Source organism: Papaver somniferum, chromosome 4 (genome assembly GCF_003573695.1).
Source record: "Papaver somniferum cultivar HN1 chromosome 4, ASM357369v1, whole genome shotgun sequence".
Classification (NCBI taxonomy): domain Eukaryota; kingdom Viridiplantae; phylum Streptophyta; class Magnoliopsida; order Ranunculales; family Papaveraceae; genus Papaver; species Papaver somniferum.
The window spans coordinates 24,896,525-24,924,507 of NC_039361.1; the positions used below are offsets into that span (position 1 = coordinate 24,896,525).

The 27,983-nt window shown below is 35.8% G+C and overlaps 1 pseudogene; it reads left to right on the forward strand.

Moving 5' to 3' along the window:
* Nucleotides 1-746: 746 nt before the first annotated feature.
* On the forward strand, nucleotides 747-20,299 carry LOC113272202 (annotated as a pseudogene).
* The last annotated feature ends 7,684 nt before the right edge of the window (nucleotides 20,300-27,983 follow it).

The following is a 27,983-nucleotide window of genomic DNA, read 5'->3' on the forward strand; positions in this document are numbered from 1 at the left end:
CTAAAACAAACGAAATAACAACAACAACAACAACAAGTAAAACCCTAACTAGAGTATCATTAAACTGATCTAAAACCAAACTCCAAATCGAAGGACCGTCATGTTTCTCAAATTCATTCAAACCCTTAAACAATCTGACGACGCTTCTCAACTTCTTCTTTAGTTAATAAGAATTCTTTATCAACTTTAAACTCTCTTAAACAATCTAATTCATCCTTTCCCCATCTTTAATTCAATTCAACAGATCCAGAAAACACACGAATTTTGAATTTGGAAGAGTTGTTTTCTCAGTTTCATTTTCAGAGAGAAGTTTTGAATTTGGTTGTTCTCGGTTTCAATTTTGGAGAGCGGAATTTATTAGGTAAGGGAAAAAATGGAAAAAAAACATAAAAAACGGCGGACTGATAAAATCCTTAATCACGCCGCTATCCCAAACCGACCTATAAAAACGAAACGGAGGGAGTACAAAATTTGTTCTAATGACAAAAACAAAAAACACATTATCTTCATTTTCATGTTCATATCTTACTATGATCAGATAAAAATGTTAATATATATTCTTATTTAAGGATAATATATTGTTTCCTGGTATATATGATCTTTGCTTTATCGTAATATTGGACTCTATATATTCATGAGCTGTGTGACCAGAATTGATAAGATTATCATTATAAGAATTATTTTCTTCTTAATCCTATATTGAAGAAAAAACTGCACAAGCTCAAGAACGTACTCCAAACCTTTTAATGAGGAAATTCTGTCTTGGTACGAGTTACACAGCCAATAGTACATATCGAGACAATCTCAATCTCTTACTCTCTTCTCTCTCGACTACATTCACAAACACCAGCACAATCCCTCGATACGGTTACCGTAACATTACAATCGGAGCAAACCCGAATATTGTTTATGGATCGTTACACTGTCGAGAGGATATCGCGATGTCTATATGTTCAAAGTGTGTTCAGATTGCAACTGACGAAGTTATGCAAAACACCGGATGTCCAAATAAAAAGGGAGCTGTTATGTACTTTAACGGATGTGTTTTAAGGTATTCAAATGAGAATTACTTCGCAATCTTGAGTGAACAACCATCCGATGTTTTAGCCAGTTGGGATAAGGACATAATCGGAGACCAAGTAATATATATTAAACCGGTAACCAGGTTTCTAGATGACTTAGTGGCCGAAGCTGTTACTAATACATCTATTAGTCCTTGTTCATATGCTACCCGTTCAGTAAATTACACAAGATTTATAATAGTTTATGCAATGGTTCAGTGTACACCAGATTTGACACCTAGTCTCTGTAATAGATGTCTTAGATTAACTCTTGAGAGATTACCTTCTGATGCACAAGGGGCAAGAGTTCTTTTTCTAAGATGTACTTTCAGATTTGAGTATGATTCTTTTTACGGAAATTATATATATACAAATCAAGCATCACCTCCACCTCTACCTCCAACTAATTGTAAGTAAATATTAGCATGTTTTTCAAAGTTGCACTTTGATAAAAATAAATCATATTCATAATTTATTTCGTAATCTTGTAGCGAACAGGAAGGTATCATCACCAAAGCTTGTTATTATTATTGTCATTCCGTTGGTAATTGCAATACTATTATCCTCCGTTGCAGTTTGGTGGTTCGGATTCCATCACAGAAATAAAATAAATAACAACTATTTTTGTAAGTAGCTAGCAATTTATCAATATGGTCTATAATCTCTCACACTCCATATCATTTTTTTTATCAAGTCCTTATTACTGTGTTATATGGTCAGATATGATGGACCAACAAGATATTCAATGTGCAGAATTCGACTTTAATGTTATTGTTACTGGAACAAACAACTTTTCTGAGGATGATAAGTTGGGACAAGGTGGATTTGGCCCTGTTTATAAGGTGCATATATCAGTACTTGCAAAGACTTCAAATTTATATTAAGAGTTGAATGCATGCTAACTTAATTTGTTGGCATGTGTAGGGTACGTTATCTAATGGACGAGAAATAGCGGTGAAAAGACTTTCTACAAACTCAAGTCAAGGTTATCAGGAGTTTAAGAATGAAGTGTTATTGTTGGCTAAACTTCAACATAGGAATCTTGTAAGGCTATTAGGGTTTTGTTTACATGGACAAGAAAAAATACTCATGTACGAGTTGATGAAGGACAGTCTCGACAATATCATTTTCGATTTGTATACCTTATTTATTTTTTTGGTAAAAATGTATGCCTCATTAGTATCTTAATGAGTAGCCTAAGTTAATGATTTTGTTTGTTCATTCAATATAAAATGCATATAGATGCTGTGAAACGGACGCAGTTAGATTGGGGAAAAAGATACGAGATTCTAAAATGAATTGCTAGAGGTCTTCTTTATCTTCATGAGGATTCTCTACTCAGGATAATCCATCGAGATCTTAAAGCTAGCAACATATTATTAGCCGAAGATATGATTCCAAAAATTTCAGATTTTGGAATGGCGAGGCTTTTTGAGGCAGATCAAAGTCAAGCTGATACAAGTAAAGTTCCAGGAACACGGCAATTTATAAGTACTTCTGTTGGAAATATGGGCACCCATTGTGTATGTGCATGCCCAAAGTCCATCTTGGGTGGATGAGTAAAGTCATATGCTTGACTTTATCAAAGGGAAAATCCTTCTCCAACTAACCAAGCCATGGTGAAACATGTGTCTTGCTTTTTTGCCACCATGTATTTGCATGAAGCTAACAAGTCTTTGATCACTTACTCCATGCTAAAAGAGTGTTAGAACTTGTTCCAAGTGTTTGGTTCTTCCTCGACACTTGCCAAGAGAGGATACTTGAAGTTTGAGTATAAATAGGCTTCTAGTTTCATTTGTTGAAACAAGAATAAGAAGTAGAAAAATACTACAACTCAATATTAGTGAGTTTAGCTAGAGATAAACCAAGTATGGAGATTAAGCTAGAGAATTCTATGTGAGCACTCAAGTTAGTGAGCAAGTCTTCTAGTATTCAAACATTAGTTGTGAAGAACACCCAAATCCCTTAGTGTCTTTTAGAGAGAAAATTGAAGTTTTATACGGTATTTAGTTTGTGGAAATATAGTTTGTGCTCAATTTTATGGCACCTCTCACCAACGAGTTTGGAGGTTCAAGAACGTGAAACGCAAGTGATTCGTTGGTTTGACGTCATCCTCATTTGGAGCGATTACAAGGTACGAACTAATAACCCGCTTCCGCATTTGATTTATTCAATTTACATATATATTCGTTATATATGACCAACATTGGCATCAGAGCCTTTTATGCGTTTTCGTTATTTTTTGAACCATGGACTAAACGGCCATTCCCTGAAAGGACTATGTAGGGGTGTAAATTGGGTTAGGTCGGGCCGGGCAGCTCGGTCTAATTATTAAATGGGACGGGACAGGGCGGGCACGAACTTCTCTTACCCATCAAATTAAAAAGGCCGAGCGGGCCGAGCTATAATACAAAATAAACTACCCATGGCCTGCCCAAGCCTGTTAAATAATTTGTGCTAGGGCGGGTAGGGCCGGTCGGGCCTTGAATATATAATATTCAAACTAGAAAGAAAAATGGGGAATTATATTTGTAGCCTAAATAAGATTTTTCTTATATTAAAAACCCGTCATTAAGATATCCTATATTAGAAACTCAAAATTAATTTTATAACTACTAATTTTACTATACTAACCTTTTATTAGAATAATTATCTTATTTTTTATACTAGTAATTATCCACTTTTGGTCTACCTTAAAAATAGTCAAAAATCGAAAAATTAGGAAAATCCCGACAACCAGTTATCGACTGGTTATCTTCAAAACGTGCAAAAAATATACTAATTTTAGTTCTTTATTTATAATATCCGATTTTGAAAAAATATAGTATAATTTTTATTTTTGAGTGGTAATTCCAATTTTGGTTGATGATTACAATTTTCACATAATTCGGATTTTTAGTGATAATGCTGATTGTTTGTATCTTTAATGATAATTACATTTTCACCTGTGTTTTTTGTGAAAATCATAATTATCACCGGACCTCATATCACTGAAAATTACTTTTTTCACGGGAAATATGGGTGAAAAATGATTTTTTCCAAGAAATATTTCGAGTGAAAACACAGATTTTCAGTTCTAAAAAAACTGATTTTTTTTCAACTGCAACAAGAGTGAATACACAAAGTTTCAAGAGTGAATACACAAAGTTTCATTTAAACAAAGATTTCTTTATTCAAAAATGAAAGGTATATATTTTCACCAGCAACATAGGTGGAACGGTGGATACGTTACACAACCATATCAATACAAAGATGAGTTAGCTTCCATATATATATATATATATCACGTTTGCTTCTATATGTAAATCAAGATCGTATTAACCTCACAAAACCGAACTGTTGATCTTCTTTTTTAACTTCAATTGGTAATAGATTTAAACCAAGATGTTCTCTAGTGCTAATATATTATACTCAAACACTATGCTTAAATTAATGGTAAGTGACACTCATCAAACCGTCTACAACTCCAAGATGTCTCACACACTTGTTCCTCATGGTATAAATATGGCTACATCTACTGTTCTTTTTGTTTTGACCGGACGTAATCGACGGATACTTTCTTTTCTTTCTTCTTTTGACGAGATCTAGAACTATTAGCTTTTTATTTGGGGTTTAACAATCTCATCTACAACCAAAATACCATCATGTCGATCTCGATTCTCTTGATATAACCTTCTTCTTGAACGTCCAACCCTTGGATATTACAGTTTTGTTGATTAGAGAGACGATTATTTTTCATCGATTTTCTAGGTTCTTCTGTAGGGACACGGAGAAAGAAGGATGACTTCTTGAACTGGATTTGATGATTTTTACTCAGTGGAGGAAACCTTAAGATAGAGAGAGAGAGTGAAAATTTACTCACTACGGAGGAGACTTTGAGATAGAAAGAGAGTGACTCTCGGAGAGAAAAAGTGAAACGTGAAATTTTAGATCCGTGAAATTTTAGATCGACCGGAAATTGTGGAAAATAATTATACCAATATATTTGTTAAAAGAATATGTTGACCGATTAAATGGAATTATTTATTTTTTAGTAATATGTAATCATAAAAGTTAATTTAGTACTGTATAAAATGTGAGAATCCAAATTTAATCGTAATTGTTAATCTTAACGGTAGATTTAGTATTTTGGGCTACACATATATACAATCTTAATGATGGATTTCTGGAAGAGAAAGGGATCATACTTGGGTTCCTCGAAAATTTTCACAAAAAAGAATATGCAACAGATTTTACTCACTGTTTGATACCTAAATAAATAAACACTTCCTGACAGAGCCAATAACATGATGTTCAATATCCAAAACATCCAAATCAAAACTAAAACAATAAAATTTAAAAGGAAATATCTTATAGTGATTCAAAAAATTGATATGCATACGTCTGTCTTCTTCTACTTGTGTGGTTGTCCATTTAAAACAAGATGGCCTATAATTATTCCAAGATTGGATCATTTTTCAAGAAGAAACCCTATATTTTTTTCTCCATAATCAGCGAAATGAATTATATGCAGAAAGATAGGGAAGGATGATGTATCAAGTATATTAAAACATATAATGAAAGAGGAAAGGGGCAATTAGGTCGGGTAAATAGGTAGATTAAATGCGCAAACATGATGGATAACGTTGACGGGCTAACATGACGAGTACAGGGTCGGGCAAGACTTTTTAACTCATGGCATGTTCCCGTCCTGTTATTTAACTGGGATGGGCCGGGATAGCCTTTAAAGGGCTTCGGGAAACCATGGGCTTCCATGGGACAGGGCGGTTGGTACTGGGTCATGGGGTGCCGGGTAAAATTGACACCCCTAGGACTATGACCTAAAATTAATTATATGGAGCCATCACCTTTGTGGTTCAATGTGTTCCAATTTCTGGCCTCACACCGACCATCCAATGGATCATGGACTAAACGGCCTCTGTCCGAAAGGACTACGACCTTAAATTAATTATGTGGAATCATCACCTTTGTGGTTGATTTAATTAATTTCATATAAATACAACATGCATGATATTAATTTTTTTTTAATATGATTAATTTGTTGAATCATGTTGTATAATTTAATATCATTAGTGTCTTGCTCATCAAAAATACTTAGTGTATGTGTTTGCGAAAATATATATTACTCTGTGTATTTTCAGAATTTTAGAAAAATCTAAAAGTGGAATTTTTTTCTTCTGAAACGGGGCATATTTTTATTTTATTTTTCATTAGTTGAAAAATAATTTACTTGATTTATTTTCATTAGTTGAAAATAATTCAATAATATATGTTTCCGAAACAGTGCATATTTTTGCTTTATTTTCGTTAGTTGAAAATAATTCGTGAGCGAGATATTTTGAAAATTAGTAGTAAGAAACTCCTGATTTCGTGTCCGTTTTTCACATGATGTACTATGTAGCTTATTTATCTTTGTTGATAGATGACTAATCATCATATGTTGGTTGATTTTAAGTGGTTTTATTGGCTTAAGTTATGTGCTTTACCAATATTTATTAGTCCAAATTAATTGATAGGGGTTATATTAAAATGCATATTTGGGTGATGATTATGAGCCTAGCGAAACTTTCGATCTCGAATTTGTGTGTAGATATGATTTTATCAATTAGATTTTGAGACAATATAGTGAGTGTACACATAATAATAATGTCCAACTTTGTGCAACAAACGTGTAGAAATGGCTAGCAACAATGTGATTGTTGATCTCAATAAGGGTGACAAACTTGATGGGAAGAACTATGATGTGTGGCATAGAAAAATCCGATACTTGTTGGATGAAGGAGGAAAAATGAAACTCCTAACAAATGAAATGGTCCGACCCGCAGAGGGTCATACTGCCCAACATCGTCGTGATCTTGAAGCCTACGAAACTTGGGTTAAGAAAGATCGTAGTGCACGCCACACTATGTTGAGTAGCATGCACAATGATCTTATTGGAGAATATGAGGATTTTCCTACTGCCAAGCAAATGTGGGACCAGCTAAAATTTGACTTTGGTGGTACGTCCACCACTAGACTTCGCAGCTTAGTGATGAAATTTGAGGTCTACCAAAAGGATCCCAAGCATTCAATGAAATAACATCTAAGAAGGATGTCGTCAATGATTCGTGAGTTGAAATCTGCTTGGAATGTTCTAAGTGATGAACAACAAGTTTTTGCTGTGATAAGGTCATTGCCTGATTCTTGGGTGCATATGAAGCAAATTCTGACTCATAATGAAAGCATCAAGAATTTCTCTGACATCTCTCGACACATTGAGCTTGAATCTGAGCGCCAAGAGGCGACACGTGTGGCTACCTTGTATGCTCAAGGTGATCGCAAACCACAAGGGAAGCGCAAGAACAATAGCCAAAGGGATGCTGAAAAGGCATAAAAACCAGCTAAGCGCCGTCGTGGAAAGCGTGCTGGAAAAAGAGACAAATCTAAGATGAAATGCTATAACTGTGGAAACAAAGGACACTTTGGCCGTGAGTGCACTGAGCCGAAAAAGGTACCTTGTTCATTTAACTCTGTTTACAAATCTGTGTGTTCACATGGCATGGTTGCTCACTCTCTCCCTGAATGGATTGTAGATACGGGAGCAACAAAACATGTAGCTCGAGATCGAGCGGGGTTCGTAGATTATCGACGTATTTCACATGGTACATATAGAGTTTATATGGGCAATGTCACATGTGAGGATTCTATGGGAATTGGCACATATCAGCTCTCTATGCGCTCTGGACGCATTTTAACACTTCACGATGTGTTATACGTACCAAGAATCCATCATAATCTACTTTCAGTTATTTCTCTTCTTAATTTAGGGTACTCTTTTAAAATAGAAGACGGTAGGTTGTACATCTTCTTTTATGGTACTTTTTTTGTACATGGTTATTTATGTAATAATTTCTTTAAATTAGACTTGTTTAATTCTATTTCTTCTGAGACTTTAGTGTCTGATGCTAGTAGTAGTAGTGTTATTGACTGTGTGACTTGGCATGCTAGACTAGGACATATCAGGCAAGATAAGATGACTCGGTTAGCTCGAGAAGGCCATCTTGGCTCACTCTCTAAAGTTTCCTTACCCGTATGTGAACCTTGTCTAGAAGGAAAAGCTTGTAGAAAACCTTTTGGTAAGGCTAAACGTGCTGCTCAACCTCTTGAGCTGGTACATTCTGATATTTGTGGACCTATGAATATTAAAGCTAGACATGGTTATTCTTATTTTCTCACATTTATTGATGATTATACGCGATTTGGTTATGTATATTTGATTGCTCACCGCTACGAAGCCTTGGATTGTTTCAAGCGCTTTGTTACAGAAGTTGAGAATCAAACTGGGAAGAGTTTGAAGACTCTCCGTACTGACCGTGGACGCGAATATTTATCCGATATGTTCAGGGAATTTTGTAAGACTAAGGAAATAACTAGACATCTTACTATTCCAAATACTCCGCAACAAAATGGTGTTGCAGAGAGAAGGAATATGACATTATTAGATATGGTTAGATCAATGATGGCACAATCCAACCTCCCAATATCTTTCTGGAGGGATGCTATTATGACGGCGGCCTACATTTTGAACTGTTTCCAAACTCAATCGGTTTCTTCTACGCCATATGAACTTTGGAAAGGCGAAAAACTTAATTTAGGTAATTTGCGCCCATGGGGTTCAGCTGGTTATGTTCACAACACTTCTCATGTGTATGGAAAGCTAGGTCCTAGAGCAAGAAAGCTTGTATTTATAAGATATTATGATTTCTCAAAAGGATATGTGATGTATGGTGAACATCCAAGTGGAGGGATGACTGAGATAGAGTCCAGAGATATTGTTTTCATTGAAAATGATTTTCCTCGAATTAGTGACATTAACAAAAACTTGGAACTCTTTGAAATAGAAGAGAGTGAAGATAACTTACCATCTTCGAGCGAAGGTAGAGAATTAGTTTCTCAACCTATAATCGCTGAAGATAGTGGGAGTGGTCTACATCCTAGTGGGAGTGAACCGCTAGAGACACGAGTTTTTGAACCACGCAGAAGTGAGCGTGGAAAAGTACCCCTGATAGACGCATTTATGTGTCTATTTTGTTCTCAATGTTCTGTATTGTTAGACTCGATTAAATACTTATTGTGTTATTTTATATTTTTGTACATGTTTTTGGAAAAATAAGCTCTTGCGGCGAAATTGGCTCGAAAAGTGGTGTTTTACACCCTAGGATAGAGTACTAAAAACACCCCAGAAATGCACCGGAGGAACCCAGAAAAAGTGTTGGAAACACCCCAGAAAAATTACTAAAGGCACCCAAGGGAATGTGTAATTCAGACTCCAGCAACGGATAAGGGGGCGACCATTGGATAAGGGGTGACAAACTTCACAAATTCAAAAAAATATTTTGGCGGGAAAATATTTGCTCTTCACTGGCATATTTTCTCGATTGCATTTGGACATGATTTTGTCCGATTCAATCGCTGAAACTTTGTGGAAAGATGTAATATATCATAACAGAGCTGGTGTGGGTGGTTGTTTCGACTGAATTTGGATGAATAATCACGTGGAAGAAATTAAGGCAACACGGGTTTGAAAATGATATTGACGGATTTTCAGCAAGTTTGATGTGTGTTGCTCGTGTTTGGATGACACTTAGTCATTGAAGATGCGTGTAGAAGCTAAATAAGGGAGTATCAGAATCTGTTTACGCGTGGAGAATCATTTCAGGGAAGAAAATATTCGGAAAATATTTTCTTTTAACACCGAGTAATGGAGGCTCATGGAGAGTTAATGAGCGTGATTTCTTGTCGCTGTTGGGTATAAATAGGTTCCCTGGGTGTCCTAGAAGGGGTGTCGAGAGTTTGGGGTCGAATGGAGAGCTCAGGAGCGAGAAATCAAGAGTTGATGAAACTCTGTTTCTGCTCCTGCTGATGATGAAGAACACCAAGAACACGAAGAACAGACTCGCAGGGACAGTCGTTTATCAACAGTGAAACAGACTCACATGTGTGGGTCTTAGAACCACAGCGACAATAGCACTTCTCTTTTATCGTTCTTTTGTGACGCTTCCTGTGGGTCGCACATTAGCTGTTTACACCATTTTCTCTTCTTCTCTTCATTGTAAACACCATTTGAGCAATAAATAAATATTTTGAGCGTGTTTTTATCATGATGATCTAAACCCAACAATGGGACGACGGAGGAGGGTGAATTTCATACACGGGTAAATTTATTTTATTCTTTCTTATGACTTTTGCATTAATTTAAAATTGAAATATGATTTGAATTAATTGGTTGTTATATAATTTGATGATGTATGCTTAGCTTGGGTGTTTTGATACATCATGCTTAGGACTTACAATCGATGTTTTGAGAATCTATCTTGGCAAAATCAGAGTCCATGTTAATTTTATTGAGTTTTAAATTGTCAAAGAACATATGAATGAACCCTGTGTAGTGAATTCAGCCAAATCCTTAGTCCCAGTACCTCTCGCCCATTGTTAATATTTTTTGTATATATTTTTTTATTAAATCTAAAAATTCCATTTCCTTCACAAGTCTGAAACGAATCTTATTTACTACAACCCCATCAAAAATCTTAATCATTTTGGCGCCGCCGACGCGGATTTGTGCTTAGGTAGAATTTTTAGGTTTTTTTTTATTTCATTTGTTCTTTTTACGTTTCTTTGGGTGTGTCTTTGTATTACAGGTTTGAAGTTGGATACTAAAGACTTGGAATCAAAGCTTAAAGCTAAAAGAGAAGGAAAAAGACAAAGCAAAAAAAAAAAAAGAGCAAAAGAAGAAAATTAAAAAAAAGAGAGAGAGAGAGAATTTATTTATTTATTATTTTTTTAGAGACCTTCCATTTTTTGTAATTATTATTATTTTTTTTTCTTTTCTTTTGCACTTTATTTGGACTTTGGACTTGGACAATTATTTATTTTTTTTAAACCCTAAGGAAGGGTACATTAAATATAAAACAGTTTACAGGGAATGACGACGATTACAATATCGTCTCGGCCCCTCGGGTTCGCACATGACATAGGAGTCGTGGCCCGAGTCGACTTCAGCGGTTCTGCGCCCGTCTGGTACGAGAGGTAAGCTTTCGAAACACCCGCGAATCCCCTGTCAGCGGGTTTATTGTATGCCTTAAGGTGAATATATGCTGAGGATTTGAATACGATTGTTTTAATTTCCTAGTAAAGGGCAAGGACTGGCCAAATTAAGATAAGGACTCGGATTTCATCACCGTTTCCTTCTTTCCCGCTTTAGGAAAACGAAACCAAACGCGAACCTAAGCTTAAAATTTTGACTAGAATGAGACCTATAGGGTAACGAGCTTAGTAGGAAAGTCGTTCGAAAAATATTGGTTACTCTTTTAGCATACTTCGAAGTTCATGATGGTTTCTGTGAGTTGAATGCGTGATTGCGCCGCCTTGTGATAGCGGTGAGGCCTTGGGTATCAAAGCTCCACTTAGCTTCCCTCGCCTCAATTCAACTTACTTTGAATCGGATTGATTCCAGAGGGGTTTTCTTAAATTGTGACGAATTCCCTTTCGAAGGATTAGAAGCTGGTCTAGAAACAATCTAAGTGGAGCCATCATGCTTGTTGTTGGCTAGATTTTATAGGTTTGATTTTGTCGATTCAGCCTTGTTTGTGATTGTGTAGAATTCCCTTGCAATTAAAAATGTCGAACTGGTATGATAGAAGCCAATACAATGATTATCGACCTGAATTTGAATATGGACATCATCCTTTCTATGACCATGTTGGGAATAGTGGTTGGGAACGCCATCCTTTTCAAGGTTATGGTTCATACCATTGTGAGCCCAATTACTATCCACACGCGAATTGGTCTTACGAGCAATAAAATCAGGAACATTATAGTACTAGTTACGCGTTTTTGGAAAATTACTTAAAAACTAGTCCTGATTATGATATTTCTGAACCTGTTCCTTCTCTAGAAGAGACCCAACAACGGATTAAAAGGACGTATAAACGTTTAGTTGCAGTGAATAGTTTAAAAGAAGAGTGTACACGGTATTCTGAGATGATAAACGAGAGTAGTGAACGTATAAGTGTTATGCTCAGTGAAAATTCAGGCACGTCTAGAGGCAGAAAATGAACAGTTAGTTAATGCTGCTCGAAATGATCTAAATTTCCAAAATAGTGTTTCTAATTCTACCCTTGATATCAATAGTGAATATTTTCCTAATTTAGAGGACGAGGTTAGAATAAAAGACACTACTTATTTAGATAAGGTTCAATCATCTTCGTACTATTATGATGAGGATAGTAGTAATGAAGAATCTGAAATGTGTAGGCATAATGATTAGGAATCTATTAATGCAATTGAGCTTTATAATAATTATAGTTCAAATCCAAATAATTTTTATGATTATTCACCTATTCAAAAGGACGAGGATTTGATTATGGATACCACCGTTTTAGACGATGTAGTTTTTCCTTTTGATTACGAAGCCAATAATACTTTAGAGGAACGGATTTATTCCGAAAATGCTGTTTTAGAGTCTAGCGACTTAGAAACAATAGTCTTAGACGAAGAAAATGAACTCGTAGAGCTATTAAATATGAGAAAGGATGCGTCGCTTGAATATAACCTCGAAGGAGCAATTGACTATTTTCAGGATTCCAATGATCTAGAAATTAAGGAAATTATAACTAGTCTATCTAGAGATACCCAAAAATCTAAGTTTGGGAGTGATTATCATTCTCCTTGTGCCATACCTTTAGCTCTTACAAAGATCCCTCATTTTGGACTTGATATCTCTTCCTCGACCATTTTACAAGATTACCTTCATACTCGTTTTCCCGAACCTAATGATGTCTAGGAAGAAGTTCAGTCATTAGAAACCCATCCTCTGGTTGATGTGGTTTTCCCAGGAAATAATACCAAGATTGAATTTGTTTCCCACCAAATAGTTTGCTTCCAATTGTGGGAACGTATAAATTTCAAATGTGTCACTTATTAAGTTCTGAGACTAAGCCTAAGTACTTTAGGTTGATAGAATCGACACATTTTCTTAAGAATGACCACTACTCTCATTGTGGTCAGTTATGTAAGTCAAACCTGATTGACTTAGAGGATCCTCAATTATTTAGGTTATTGTTTTGTGCTTCTAAGTTCTTATTTGAGTTTTTCCAGACTCTAGGACCTAATGATTCGGATCCCACCTATGAAGAAACGCAACCAATGAAAATATTTTATTTAGACCCTTTCATAGAACCTGAACCTGAACCACAATTAGATATAAATATCTTAATCAGGAAACTAGATAAGGGCATGCTATCCTTGTTCACTTTCTTGGGTTATTGTAGTTTCCTTTGGTCAGCTCTTTTTGGTTTTGAAGACCCACAATTATTTCGACTGTTAATTTTTGATTCTATGAGATGACTAATTCCTTCTGATGTCTGGCTGAAGACTTTAAACTTAGCGCTTCTTGGGAGGTAACCCAATCTCATGCAACACGGTAATATCTTTCCTTAACTCTTTTGCTTCAAATAGTAACAATTTCTCTCCTTGTTCATGCTTTTAATTTTATCTTTAGAACATTGAGGAAAATGTTAGATTTAAGTTTGGGGGTATGGGAGAAACTTTTCAGTTACAGAATAAATAAATAAACTCCAGATCCTAGAAATTTATGCTTATTAAGGTTGGCACTAACCAATCTAAGTGGATGGGAACATCTTGGTTATAGGAGTTGAGGAACCAATCTGATTAGATGGAAACATCGAAAGAGTCTATTCATAAAAGCACAGAGCTCAGGTGTTAGTAATAACATGATAGTTTCACCATATCTCGTTGAGTCCTTTTCACTTCTATTCTTATTCTGTTTTGTTTTTAAACTATGTTTCTCTAAGAGAGTAGGTGGGGCCCACGATTCAAGTTGTTACCACTGATAGGGTGGAATAGAGTGATTGAGATACAAAAAAAAAAAAAAAAGACCATACCAATTAGACCAATCGGAATAAACATTAACACTTGGATAGCAATATTTGTGTGTTCTCCCTGTCTCCGTCGCCTAAGCAAGCGTGGAATGTAGGACCCGTGGGAACTATCATGTAATCTGCTGACAAGAAGCATGCGCTTGGATCCAAAAGATCTATTCATGCTGTTAATAAAAAAAAAATGTTCTATATAATCAATCATTGGTTCCCTTATATATGCCAGTGTGTTGATATTAGTCAGACCGGTATCTCAGTACATTAGGATAGGTTCATCCTAGTAGTGGCCTTCAGACAGATATGGGAAACACCGTTCACCTAGTAAACATCAAAACCATCTATGTTTTTCTATATCCATATCATTATATATCTATGTGATTAGTGTTGACTCCGGTTATGATGTCCATAGTGAAACTATCTGAGTAGAGCTCTGTCACTTATATATGAATTTTGGAATTTCGCATCAGGGTACTTCCTCCTATAGTCAATGTTTGTATGCCAGCCAAGGAGATTCTTTAGTGCCTTCCAAGGTTCTGCGTAGATAGCTAGGTTTTGGAGTTAATGGTTTTTTGTGGGTACACCTCTGATAAACCCACCCGAGATTAACTCAGTCACTTTTCAAAAATAAATTTTGCTCGAGGACTAGCAAATAATAAGTTTGGGGGTATTTGATAGACGCATTTATGTGTCTATTATGTTCTCAATGTTCTGTATTGTTAGACTCGATTAAATACTTATTGTGTTATTTTATATTTTTGTAGATGTTTTTGGAAAAATAAGCTCTTGCGACGAAATTGGCTCGAAAAGTGGTGTTTTACACCCTAGGATAGAATACTAAAAACACCCCAGAAATGCACCGGAGGAACCCAGAAAAAGTGTTGGAAACACCCCAGAAAAATTACTAAAGGCACCCCAAGGGACATGTGTTATTCGGACTCCAGCAACGGATTAGGGGGCGACCACTGGATAATGGGTGACCTTCTTCACAAATTCAAAAAAATATTGGCGGGAAATATTTGCCCTTCACTGGCAGATTTTCTCGATTGCATTTGGACGTGATTTTGTGCGATTCAATCGCTGAAACTTTGTGGAAAGATGTAATATATCATAACAGAGCTGGTATGGGTGATTGTTTCGACTGAATTTGGCTGGATAATCACGTGGAAGAAATCAGGGAAACACGGGTTTGAAAATGATATTGACGGATTTTCAGCAAGTTTGATGTGTGCTGCTCGTGTTTGGATGACACTTAGTCATTGAAGATGCGTGTAAAAGCTAAATAAGGGAGTATCAGAATCTGTTTACGCGTGGAGAATCATTTCAGGGAAGAAAATATTCGGAAAATATTTTCTTTTAACACCGAGTAATGGAGGATCATGGAGAATTAATGAGCGTGATTTCTTGTCGATGTTGGGTATAAATAGGTTCCCTGGGTGTCCTAGAAGGGGTGTCGAGAGTTTGGGGTCGATAGGAGAGCTCAGGAGCGAGAAATTAAGAGTTGATGAAACTCTGTTTCTGCTCCTACTGATGATGAAGAACACCAAGAACACGAAGAACAGACTCGCAGGGACAGTCGTTTATCAACAGTGAAACAGACTCACAGGTGTGGGTCGTAGGTATGGGTCTTAGAACCACAGCGACAATAGCACTTCTCTTTTATCGTTCTTTTGTGACACTTCCTGTGGGTCGCACATTAGTTGTTTACACCATTTTCTCTTCTTCTCTTCATTGTAAACACCATTTGAGCAATAAATAAATATTTGGAGCATGTTTTTATCATGATGAGCTAAACCCAACAGTGGGACGACGGAGGAGGGTGAATTTCATACACGGGTAAATTTATTTTATTCTTTCTTATGACTTTTGCATTAATTTAAAATTGAAATATGATTTGAATTAATTGGTTGTTATTTAATTTGATGATGTATGCTTAGCTTAGGTGTTTTGATACATCATGCTTAGGACTTACAATCGATGTTTTGAGAATCTATCTTGGCAAAATCAGAGTCCATGTTAATTTTATTGAGTTTTAAATTGTCAAAGAATATATGAATGAACCCTGTGTAGTGAATTCGGCCAAATCCTTAGTCCCAGTACCTCTCGCCCATTGTTAATATTTTTTGTATATATTTTTTTTTATTAAATCTAAAAATTCCATTTCCTTCACAAGTCTGAAACGAATCCTATTTACTACAACCCCATCAAAAATCTTAATCAACCCCGTCGTCACTTTGAGATTGAAGGGGAAACATTAATGTATGCTGCAATTATTGAAGATGAGCCTACTTCTTTTAGAGAAGCCATCTCTTCAGTTAATTGCAATAAATGGATTTTTGAAATGCAAGATGAAATTAAATCAATGGATAAGAATGACGTTTTGGAGTTGGTTGATCTTCCACCTGGGAGAAAGGCCATTGGAAACAAATGGGCCTTTAAAATTAAACGCAAGGCGGATGGTTCAATCGAAAACTACAAAGCTCGTCTAGTGGAAAAAAGATATACTCAACAAGAGGGTATTGACTATGAGGAAACCTTCTCTCCTGTGGTAAGGTTTTCCTCAATTCGCCTCGTCCTTGCTATTGTTGCATATTTGGATTTAGAATTGTTCCATATGGATGTTAAAACTGCATTCCTTAACGGGGAACTAGACGAAGAGATTTACATGTCTCAACCAATGGGTTTTGAGGTCAAAGGACAAGAGAACAAAGTTTGCCGTCTCAAACGTTCCATTTATGGCCTTAAAAAATCGTCTAGACAATGGTATATGCGTTTCCATCAATCTATCACCTCTGCTGGTTATGAAATGATTGAGGAAGACCATTGTGTGTACATAAAACGATCCCAGGAAAGCATTCTTATCCTAGCCTTATATGTCGATGACATTCTATTAGCGGGTAATGATCTAGAAGGAATTGTCTCCACTAAGAAGTGGCTGTCCTCTAATTTTGAAATGACGGACATGGTGAAGCTAATTATGTATTAGGTGTTAAGATCACGCGAGACCGCTCAATAAAGACTCTTAGTTTGTCTCAAGAGACTTACATAAAAAAGATACTTGAGCGCTTTCGAATGCATGATTGCGAACCCATTGACACTCCTATGGAAAAAACATGTGTCCTAAGTAACGACCAATGCCCTAAGAATGAAGAAGAAAAGAAATACATGTCCAATGTACCATGTGCATCTGCGGTTGGGAGTCTTATGTACGCTATGTTGTGTACTAGACCCGCCATCAGTTTTTCAGTAGGGATGGTAAGTCGTTACCAAAGTAACCCTGGACCAGATCATTGGAAAGCAGTTAAAAGGATATTTCGTTATCTTAAAAGGACTGCTAATCTCTCTATTTGTTACCATAGTGAAGACATTAGACTCAGAGGATTTAGCGATGCCGATTGGAGCAACGATAGAGATGAGTTTAAATCCACTTCAGGATACGTTTTTAAACTTGGAGGTAGTGCAATCACTTGGTGTAGTCAGAAACAAAAGTGTATTGCTCTGTCTACAATGGAAGAAGAGTATGTTGCACTTGCGGCAGCCGTCCAAGAAGCTGTCTGGTTGAGGAGATTTCTTAAGAGACTCGGTGTCTCGGAACACGCAAAAGAAGCGGTGTTGCTTCACAGTGATAGCACATCAGCTCTAGCATATGTGAAAGATCTTAAATACCATGGAAAAACCAAACACATTGGTAGGAGATTCCACTTTATACGCGATATGGTTGCACGAAGAAAGGTTGTTCTTAGACATATATCCACAAATAGAATGTTGGATGACCCTTTGACTAAGCCCATTCCGAAAATTGTTTTTTCAATATCACGTAGAGAACATGGGATTAAACAGGATTTGATATGTAGAACATGTGATAATGACATTATTATTATAAGTATTAATGCTTTCTTAAATGAATATGTTTTTATAGAAATCATATACTTTTGATATGTACACGGATATTAAAGTTGTCAGCAGGAAAGAATCGGCCTACTCACACAGATGATTCGCCTTGGCGCTTAGAATAGCGAGCAAGATGAGACAAAGAAGATACGTTTTCCGGAATATATGTTTTTCGGAAAACCACGTGCTTTTAATGGCAAACTTTTCTATACAACTAGAAGTCGCCTTAATATGTTTAAGATGAGATCTTACAAAGAGATCGATCATTAAATGTAACCACCAGTTAATGAAGCTTGTTATACAGCCAGATGTGATTTTCTGAACAGTTACTATGTGAATGACTGTTGGAACAGAAAGTCAAGTTAGGCGCTTAAATGGCGACTAGACTAAGATCTGTATGGCGTATGCTTTTTATGATGGACATGCCCATTTGAGTTGGAGAAACGCCATAGCATACACTTTGTGATGTATGTGCTAAGTCGACCGATTATGAGAGCGATGAATGATTCCCTGCTTCATTGCTGTGTGAGCCATTGGATTAATATCCAATTCATTTACCCCTTTGACTTGAGTTTATGTCATGAAGAGGATACTTAATGATGCTACTTTAGCATGTTTTCTAATACGATGCAACTTCCCGTATGATGATACATGTCTAGGAAAGCTGTTAAGTTGAATTGGAACGATATAAATTTCTTGGAAGAAAATTTGATGATACAGCATGAATTGTGACTCATAGATGGCCAGCAATTTTCGTCTGTCGAAAATCATGAGTACAATTGACAAAATGTACATGGGTGCAATACTGCTTGCTAGAGGGATTAAGAGTATTCTGTCAGGTGTAGTCAAATTATCCGAAGTAATGAGATACGAACATTCTTTGTGAAGGGTTGATGTATCCATGCTGACTCGTAATGAGGTTCTAGTATGGAGCTTCCAAAATTAAGGTATCTCGGAGGTTGCAAAAACTATTTACTAATATGAACATTTTTCTCTTAGGACTTTGATTGGGAAGCACGCTGGCGTTACACACACTATGTGTGAGTGGGAGATGTTGGAAATATGGGCACCCATTGTGTATGTGCATGCCAAAAGTCCATCTTGGGTGGATGAGTAAAGTCATATGCTTGACTTTATCAAAGGGAAAATCCTTCTCCAACTAACCAAGCCATGGTGAAACATGTGTCTTGTTTTTTTGCCACCATGTATTTGCATGAAGCTAACAAGTGTTTGATCACTTACTCCATGTGTTTACTCCATGCTAAAAGAGTGTTAGAACTTGCTCCAAGTGTTTGCTTCTTCCTTGACACTTGCCAAGAGATGATACTTGAAGTTTGAGTATAAATAGGCTTCTAGTTTCATTTGTTGAAACAAGAATAAGAAGTAGAAAAATACTACAACTCAATATTAGTGAGTTTAGCTAGAGATAAACCAAGTATGGAGATTAAGCTAGAGAGTTCTATGTGAGGACTCAAGTTAGTGAGCAAGTCTTCTAGTATTCAAACATTAGTTGTGAAGAACACCCAAATCTCTTAGTGTCTTTTAGAGAGAAAATTGAAGTTCTATGCGGTATTTAGTTTGTGGAAATACAGTTTGTGCTCAATTTTGTGGCACCTACTCACCGCCGAGTTTGGAAGTTCACGAACGTGAAACGCAAGTGATCCGTTGGTTCGACGTCATCCTCATTTGGAACGATTACAAGGTACGAACTAATAACCCGTTTCCGCATTTGATTTGTTCAATTTACATATATATTCGTTATATATGACCAACAACTTGAAATTCATAAATAAATTCATTCTTCTTAACTGGACTATATGTCATGCACACTAACATTAGATTTGATAATCACAGTGGATATATGGCTCCTGAGTACCTACATCATGGACGTTTCTACGTAAAAGCAGACGTTTTTAGTTTCGGTGTCCTGGTTCTGGAGATTCTTAGCGGAAAAAAGATCACAAGTCGTTATGTACCGCCCACAGGAGATTCCCAAGATCTTCTAACTTATGTGAGTGAATTTTGTTTTTTTAGTGAGATTTTCTCTGCCAAGAACATCCTATTCAGGCTTAAGAAAAATATATAATATAAAAACAAATCAAATGACAAATCATCTATGTATTATTGCAGACATGGAGGCATTGGCAGGAAGGATCAGCTTTAGAACTATTAGATTCAAGTTTCAAACAGAATTACTCGAGAAACGAAGTAATGAGGTGTATCCACATTTCCCTTTTATGTGTTCAAGATAGTATCATTGATAGACCTACCATGGCCTCGGTCATCTTGATGCTTAATAGCAGCTCCATGATCTTGCCACCACCTACACAACCTGCTTATTTTTTGTCCGATCAAGCTGTAGAAGAGGCGGAAAGTGTAAATGAGGTGTGGACTACTGTGGAGCGCAAATGAGGTATCTGTTACAGAACTGGATCCTCGTTAATTAATATATTTATATATAGAACGACATGTTAAATATTAATACCGCATCAAAGAAAATGTCAAATATTAATATATTTATATCAAATAAACACAATACTAATAATATTAATATATGTTAGATATATATTTATATTTACTGTGCATATTGATATGTAATTTGTGGATGCCATTGTAAGTTATTGGCGGTGATAGTAGTGACCTTGGTCCGAAACATGCCAATAACAAATCTTTTATCGATAAAAAAAATGGATTGCCGATTTTATTTTATTTTTACATTATATTTTTTAAGAAAACAAATCGAAATTATGAATTTTACATAGAATTATTCCGTGTTTGGACCCAGCCACGTCTCCGTGACTCTGACTCACAATCTGTCGTTATTACCGACCAACATTTGTTTTATAACCCAAAGTATGGCGTGTGCGCAATATATATTTTCCACAATGGTTCAAAAGTTGTGCCATGCCGCGCTCTGGAAATTTCTTAGAGTATGTTTCAGGGAACATGCAATTAGAAAATTGGTGTTCCAACCTATCGTGGAACCATTGAGCTAGCACATTTCATGGAAATCCAACACTTTGGAAGACCATAATGATTCATATATGACTTTCTCTAGCTGTGCTTGGGCTTGTGGTGTATTTCCTTGCCTCTCCCGCACAAACACTTGCGTCTATCTTACTTCAGTCATCAAATTCTGCCTCTACCTCACAGTTCAGGTTTTTCAAGTTAAAATGAAAGGACCATGTCCAGTCTTGACCCTCTCACTCACGCTTCATCAATTATGGTAGTGTTAATAATTTTATTGTTCCAGCATGAATTGTCAGCTGCACTGCCAATTCAAGGAGAGAAATTCCTGTCTCTGCTAACCTTAATTCCATACGGAGTGACAAATCTTTTTTTTTTTTTTGAAAGATGGAGTGACAAAATTTGATCGAGCTGATATTCTTAAAGAATTGGTTTTGATGATACAACTTCCATATTCAGCATATAATAGTATATATGTATGTGCGTTTTTGGGAGTGCAAATTTGTGCACCCCTCTAAAACCGGGGTGCACATTCCACCTTTCTTATTGGAAGAATTTATTGGTCAGAAACCATTTTGACCATATTCTCTGACATAATTCCCGTAAAATACGTAGACTTCCATAAAATACAAATCTCTCTCATCCTTTATTTTCCATCTTTTTCTTAACTATAGTCATTGTTCTTCAAGAGAGAAAAATCTTCTTGTTGGTTTTCAAGTTGTCTTACACATTCTTTGGATCATTAGATACCCAATTAGTTAAATTTCACGCCTTAATTGGTCAGTTCAAATGGACTTTGACAATTTTTCATTTTCCTTTAGTAATTTCTTTTACTCCAAATACGAAACCATAGAAATATTTTTCCTCATAAATCCAAAAGAAAACCCAATCCAACTACTAACAAAGATGAAATCAACATACAAAGCAACAACGAGAATAGATGTACCTCGAGTCTTCACATATAATGTAGGTTCGCTCTTGCTTTTGCTGAAATTTTGCACTTTAAAGTACCCATCTATCTCACTATACCAAGCTTTTGGTGCTTGCTTGAGGCCATACAAAGCTTTCTTCAACTTGTATACCTTTTCTTGTTCCCCTTTAATCACAAAACCTTATGGTTGTTCTACATAGACCTCTTCTTCGAGTTCTCCATTCAAAAAACGATGATTTCACATCAAGTTGATATAGTAACCAACCTTTTTTGGAAGCAATAGCAATCACGGCTCTAATGGTGTCGAGGCGAGCAACCGGAGAAAATGTTTCATTGTAGTCGATACAAGGTTGTTGTGAGTAGCCCTTTGCCACCAACCTTGCTTTGTATTTTTGAACCGATCCATCAGCGTTGTACTTCACCTTGTATATCCATTTCACACCAATAACTTCTTTGTCACTTGGCCTTGCTACGTTCTCCCATGTGTCATTCACATCAATGACATACACTTCTTCTTCCATAGCTTTTATCCAAACCGTCTCTTTTGATGCTTCTTCATAATTCTCCGGTTCAACCGTACAAAACTTACATCTTTCATACACTTAATTTAACCTTAAAATCTTCTTTGGTGCCGACGGTGGTGATGTTGATGCACTTATACTTGGAGACATACTTGTTGATGCTCATTGCCTTGTATTTGGAGGTGTTTGAGGTAGTTCTTCCTCATTTTCTTCACCTTCTCCATATTCATTTGTTGCAGAATTTTCTTCTTAATCAACAAATATGGTTTTCTTCTCAATTTTACCTTCTTCCTAATTCCATGAAGTTCCTTCATCAAATAACACATCACGAATTGTGATCATTGTGTTCCTCTTCAAGTTATACAACCTATATCCTTTTGATTGGAGGCTATAGCCAATAAATACACATTTATCACTTGATTCATCAAGATTTGTTCTCTTCACCTTTGGAATTTGAGAATAACATACACAACCAAAAACTTTGATATTCCTTACCGATGGTTTTCTTCCTCTCCATGCTTCAAAAGGAGTTTGATCCCATATGTATTTAGTTGGACATCTATTCATAAAGTAGACAGCGGTTTTGACGGCTTCAGCCCAAGACACTTTAGGAATACCCTTCTCATGAAGCATGGACTTCGCCATCTCCATCACGGTTTTAGTCTTCCTCTCCAAAACAGTTAATTGCATTTCCAAGCCTTCATCTTCACAAAATTTATCAAACTCTTTGTTGTTGTATTCATTGCCTCTATCACTTCGCAAAACCTTGATATAATGTCCGCTTTGTTTTCCAACAAGACATTTAAATTTCTTAAAAATACCAAACACATCAGATTTTTTCCTCATGAAGTACACCCAAGTCATTCGAGTAAAGTCATCAATGAATAAACTGAAGTATCTATTACCTCCATGAGTTGGTGTCTTCATTGGTCCACACACATCAGTATGTACCAAGCCAAGAATTTTCTTTGCACACCATGCTACGCCGTTTGGAAATGATTGGCGATGTTGTTTTCCAAGTGCGCAACCCTCACATACTCCTTATTTGTGGTTGATGTGATGTGGAAGTCCCTGCACCATGTTCTTGTTGGAAAGCACCTTGAGACTATTGAAATTCAATTTCCAAGTCTTTTGTGCCACAACCATGTTTCATCCATCTTTTCCATCCTCATAGCAACATTCTTCTCCTTTTCAAATACAATTGGGAAGCTTTTATTCTTATCCATCTCGATACTCTTCATTACTTGTCTCTTGTTCTTGTATTTTTTTTGTCATAAATGGTGCAATATATCCATCTTCAAAGTGGACAGCGTACCCAAGCTCCACAAGTTTCCCAACACCAAGCAAATTTTGTGCCAAATACGGAACATATAACAAATCTCTAATGTATTTTGCTCCATTGATAGTTTGCACGCAAATTGTACCTCTTCCGTTAGCTTGAACCATGTTTCCATCCCCCACCTTCACTAGAGAGTTTATGGATGTGTCCATATTGACAAACAAGTTCTTCTCGCCCGACATATATGAGTAGTACAACCACTATCTACAAACCATACTTCGCTTTTGGAAGTTACAAACGACACTTTGACAAGCATAAACCAAGTTTTGTTTATCTTCTCGCTCTACCGGCTTGTTCTTCATCTTCTTTGTATCTACAATCCTTCTCCAAATGTCCATACTTTTTGCGATGATGACATTGGTGTTTTACTCTGTTCCAACAATTCTTCTCCAAATAACCATTATTATGGAAAAAATTGCACTTTGGTACTTGTGAAGAATCACTCTTTTGGCATTTGTTGGAGCTTTCTCCTCCTTTGTTCCGATTTCCCTTTCCTTTGAAACTTGATGAAGCATTACCCTTGTACTCATTCTTCTTCATTGCTGATTTTTTTGAATTCAAGTTCATTTCTGATTGAAAAGCACTTTCAATTGACTTTTCGGAGTGCCTTGACAATCTTTGTTCATACACCTTCAAAGAAGCCCATAGTTCTTGTGACTTCACCGTTGAGAGATCCTTAGTCTTCTCCAAAACGGCTACAATGGGTTCAAATTTTTCCGGCATACAAATCAAAATCTTCTCACAAATTCTTGGTTTTTCCATCTTTATTATCCTTAATTTTAATATTTTTGATATCTCTTCTATAAGATTGAAGTTCCAACTCTTCTTGTTTCCTCCATACTCTTATTGAAGAATATCCCAATCTTCTTTAGCTTTAGGAAAATGAATTACTCTTGGTAGAATAATGTCTCCAACTCCTTGTTGAATGTATATGGATGCTTTAGCATTCTTCTTCCTACTCTCTTTAAGTAAATCCTTTTGGGGTTGATCTAGATTTGATGTATCTTCAATTTCATCATACACGTTTTGTACAATTTCCCATATATCTTGAGCCATGAATAAGGTCTTCATCTTGATGGACCAAAAATCATAATTTTCTCGATGAAAAAGTGGTATCGATGTTGAATGTAGAGATTTGAGTTGCTAGTATTTGCCATTGATTTAATTTAACTTTGATTGAAAAATTGGATTTTTTTTTTCTAGATCTAGATTTCAAGAAATTTGTTTTTGCTGATTTTTTTGATTGATTGGTATTTTCCTGATACCAACTGTTGGATATTTGGTGAAGGATTTATAATTGATTTAGATGAATTTGTGTTAATGGAGAAGTGGGAACTCCTAGTTCTTTTCACCCTCTTCTTAATTTGTATTTCTCTCTCTTGGAATAGATAAATTAAATTACATTCTCTTTGTTCATCTCTTTCTTTATATACTAGGTTTAGATAAGACCTAATACTAGAGATAAAATTACACTACTTTAGGTGCAAAAGGTCACATGAACTAACATGTTAGTTCATGTGAAGAAATTAAATATCACATGAATGAATCATACTAGTTCATGTGAAGAATTTATACATCACATTAACTAACAATAACTAATGTTAATATATTTTTTACAAAACATCATAATGATTGTGTGCTAGGATTATGACTCCATAATCAATTGTTTCAATGGTTACCACAACTTATATGTATTATTTTAAAGTATTTCAAAAAAAAAATATTTAGAAGAATACAATATGGTAATGATGTAATCGTAATATCTTAATAAATTTACTTTGTATATTAACACTATCTAATGCGTTAAAAACATAATATTTTGAAAGTTTATTATTTTATTTTCAGTTGTTGTCTTAAGTAGGAAGAGGGAGATCAACATTTTCATTTATCCATGTCTGACAAAACTTTATTTTGTTAATGTAACTTTTACATGAAACGTTCCAACATTAATTTGTTCATTAGATGGTTATACCAGTAGTTTAGTTTTGGATTTATCATGTTTGTTAGCTTCATGGTTTAAATAAAACACTTGTTTGGATGATTTTAGGATTCTACAAGTTTTTTTTCTCTTAATGATAAGATGTCTAGTTAGGAACAGATAAGACGATGATTACTAATATAAGTTGAATTCCATTTCTAGGTCGTGGAGGGCGCCTGTATGGCATTGAAACCTCATATCCTGTGTGATTATCTGTTTCTGCTGTCCCATGCGTTAGAACATTTCTGTGATGCCCGTCCTGTTAAAAACGCAGTGGATATAAAGAACAACGTTAGCCAGTTGCTGCGGAAAGCTACTATGATGGTCCTCCGAGAATACTTCTTGCTACTTAAGATTGAGACAGTAGTTGACATCTGCAGCGATTTTTAGCTGGTGGTTAATGAAAATGGGGAATGAATGTGTGCAGAAATTTTGATACAATATAGCGACAATAAGAGAGAGAATGTGCAGTAACTTTTAAAAAGGTAACAGTAAAAGGGATCAAATGTAAGAAGCAATTTTGATAGAAGGTAGTAACTCTAAGAAAGGAAATATGTGCAATAACTTTTGCAGGAGGTGGTAACAATTAAGATGAGATGGAATAATCATGTGCAGTAACTTTAGTAGAAGGTGGTAAACACTAGTAAGATGCGAAGGAATATATATGTGCAGTAACTTCAAGAGGATGTGGCAAACAATTATATGTTATGTGTAGTAACTTTTGCAGAAAGATAGTAAAAGAGAATCTAAGCAGTAATAGGTGACACCATTAACTTTTGATTCCAGCCCGTAAACGTTACGTGATATCTAAAGACTTAAAGGCCTAGACAAATAATTCCTCGCTTCTTATTGGTCGAAATAGCTCTTTTTTGAGTTTTGTGAAGGGAGCGTTCTGGTGAGGACACTTGGCAACATATAATTGGTTTAAAATTTTCTTAACTTAAAATTTTTATGGAAGTCCAAATTCGATTTGGAAGTCGAATACCTACCATATTAGGACTCCTTTTTCCAAATTAATACATCCAAGAAAAATAAAAAAATCACATATTTCACACATATTTTATGAGAAAATAAAATAAAAAATGTATGTGAAAATAAAAAGGGAAATTTAATAAAACCTGCACATATTACCTATATTTTCTCCACATGTTTAATGTAATCGACCGCCACAGCAAATCAAAAATACATCACCACGGTGAGGGGAGCGAAGCCTCGCGCACACCAAATCAAAAATGCATCTCCTCGGGGAGGGGCGAAGCCCCCGACTCACCAAATTAAAAAAAGAATGCCCGGTGCGTAGAACGGGCACAAATCTAGTGTTTTGAATTGTCGGAAGGTACGTTTGTCTGAGTTCATATAATAATAATAAAAGCATGTGCAAATTGGGAAATTTTCCGACAAAGTTTTGCCACTTGAAGCTTCCAGCTGACATGTGCAAATTGGGCAATTAGTAGATTGTTATATCATATTAAACTCTAAAAAACCAAGGTGACCAGATATAGTAGACATAAACTCCATCCATATGTTCAGAATCATAAAAACTCCAAATTGCCCAAAAGTGATACAAAAACCCCAAACTTTAAAAAACATCTAAGTTAGATCATTTCCATATTTTACAATATCAGCGCTATCCTTTTTAATCTAGTTAAACTAGGCATGAATTTACGAGATGTTGTCTTCCGCATATCTCTTTATACTTTCGTACCACTACAAAAACCAGTACCATGTTTAGATCTTTCATCAACAACACTTCCACCTCCTTCTCCCCCGTCAACACCATCAACAACATCTCCTCCTCTTACTCCCAACACCACCGTAAAATTCACTACCATGTCCCGATCCTCCACCAAGGGGTTTCTGATCTTCATTGAGAACATCCTTGATAATCTTCAACCTATCTACTGGTTTTAGGTTCACCTTCATCTCTGTTACATTTGATGGTGTAGTACTCTTTGTCTTGACGCACACTTTTTTCTGTATGGATTGACCAAAACAAAAATGATTTTAGCCAAAACAAGAATTAACCAACATCACGAAACCAGTACTGGTGGAATCAAATTCAACGTAGGAGAATGGCGAAACCAATTAGTTTCATCAGAATGACCAGAATTAACAAACACCGCCAACATAATACTAGTGGAACCAAATTCGACAAGGGAAAAATGATGAAACCAAAAATGGTTTCATCATAATGACCAGAATTAACCAACACCATGATCGAATTTTAGTTAGTGGTAAGAAAGGTTGTCGTTCACTCACACTTGATGAGATTGATTTCAGGTTTAATAAATGAAAATAAATAAAAATAAGATAATATATACACAGAATAGTAGCAGGATGGATAGATAATGGTACTCGGG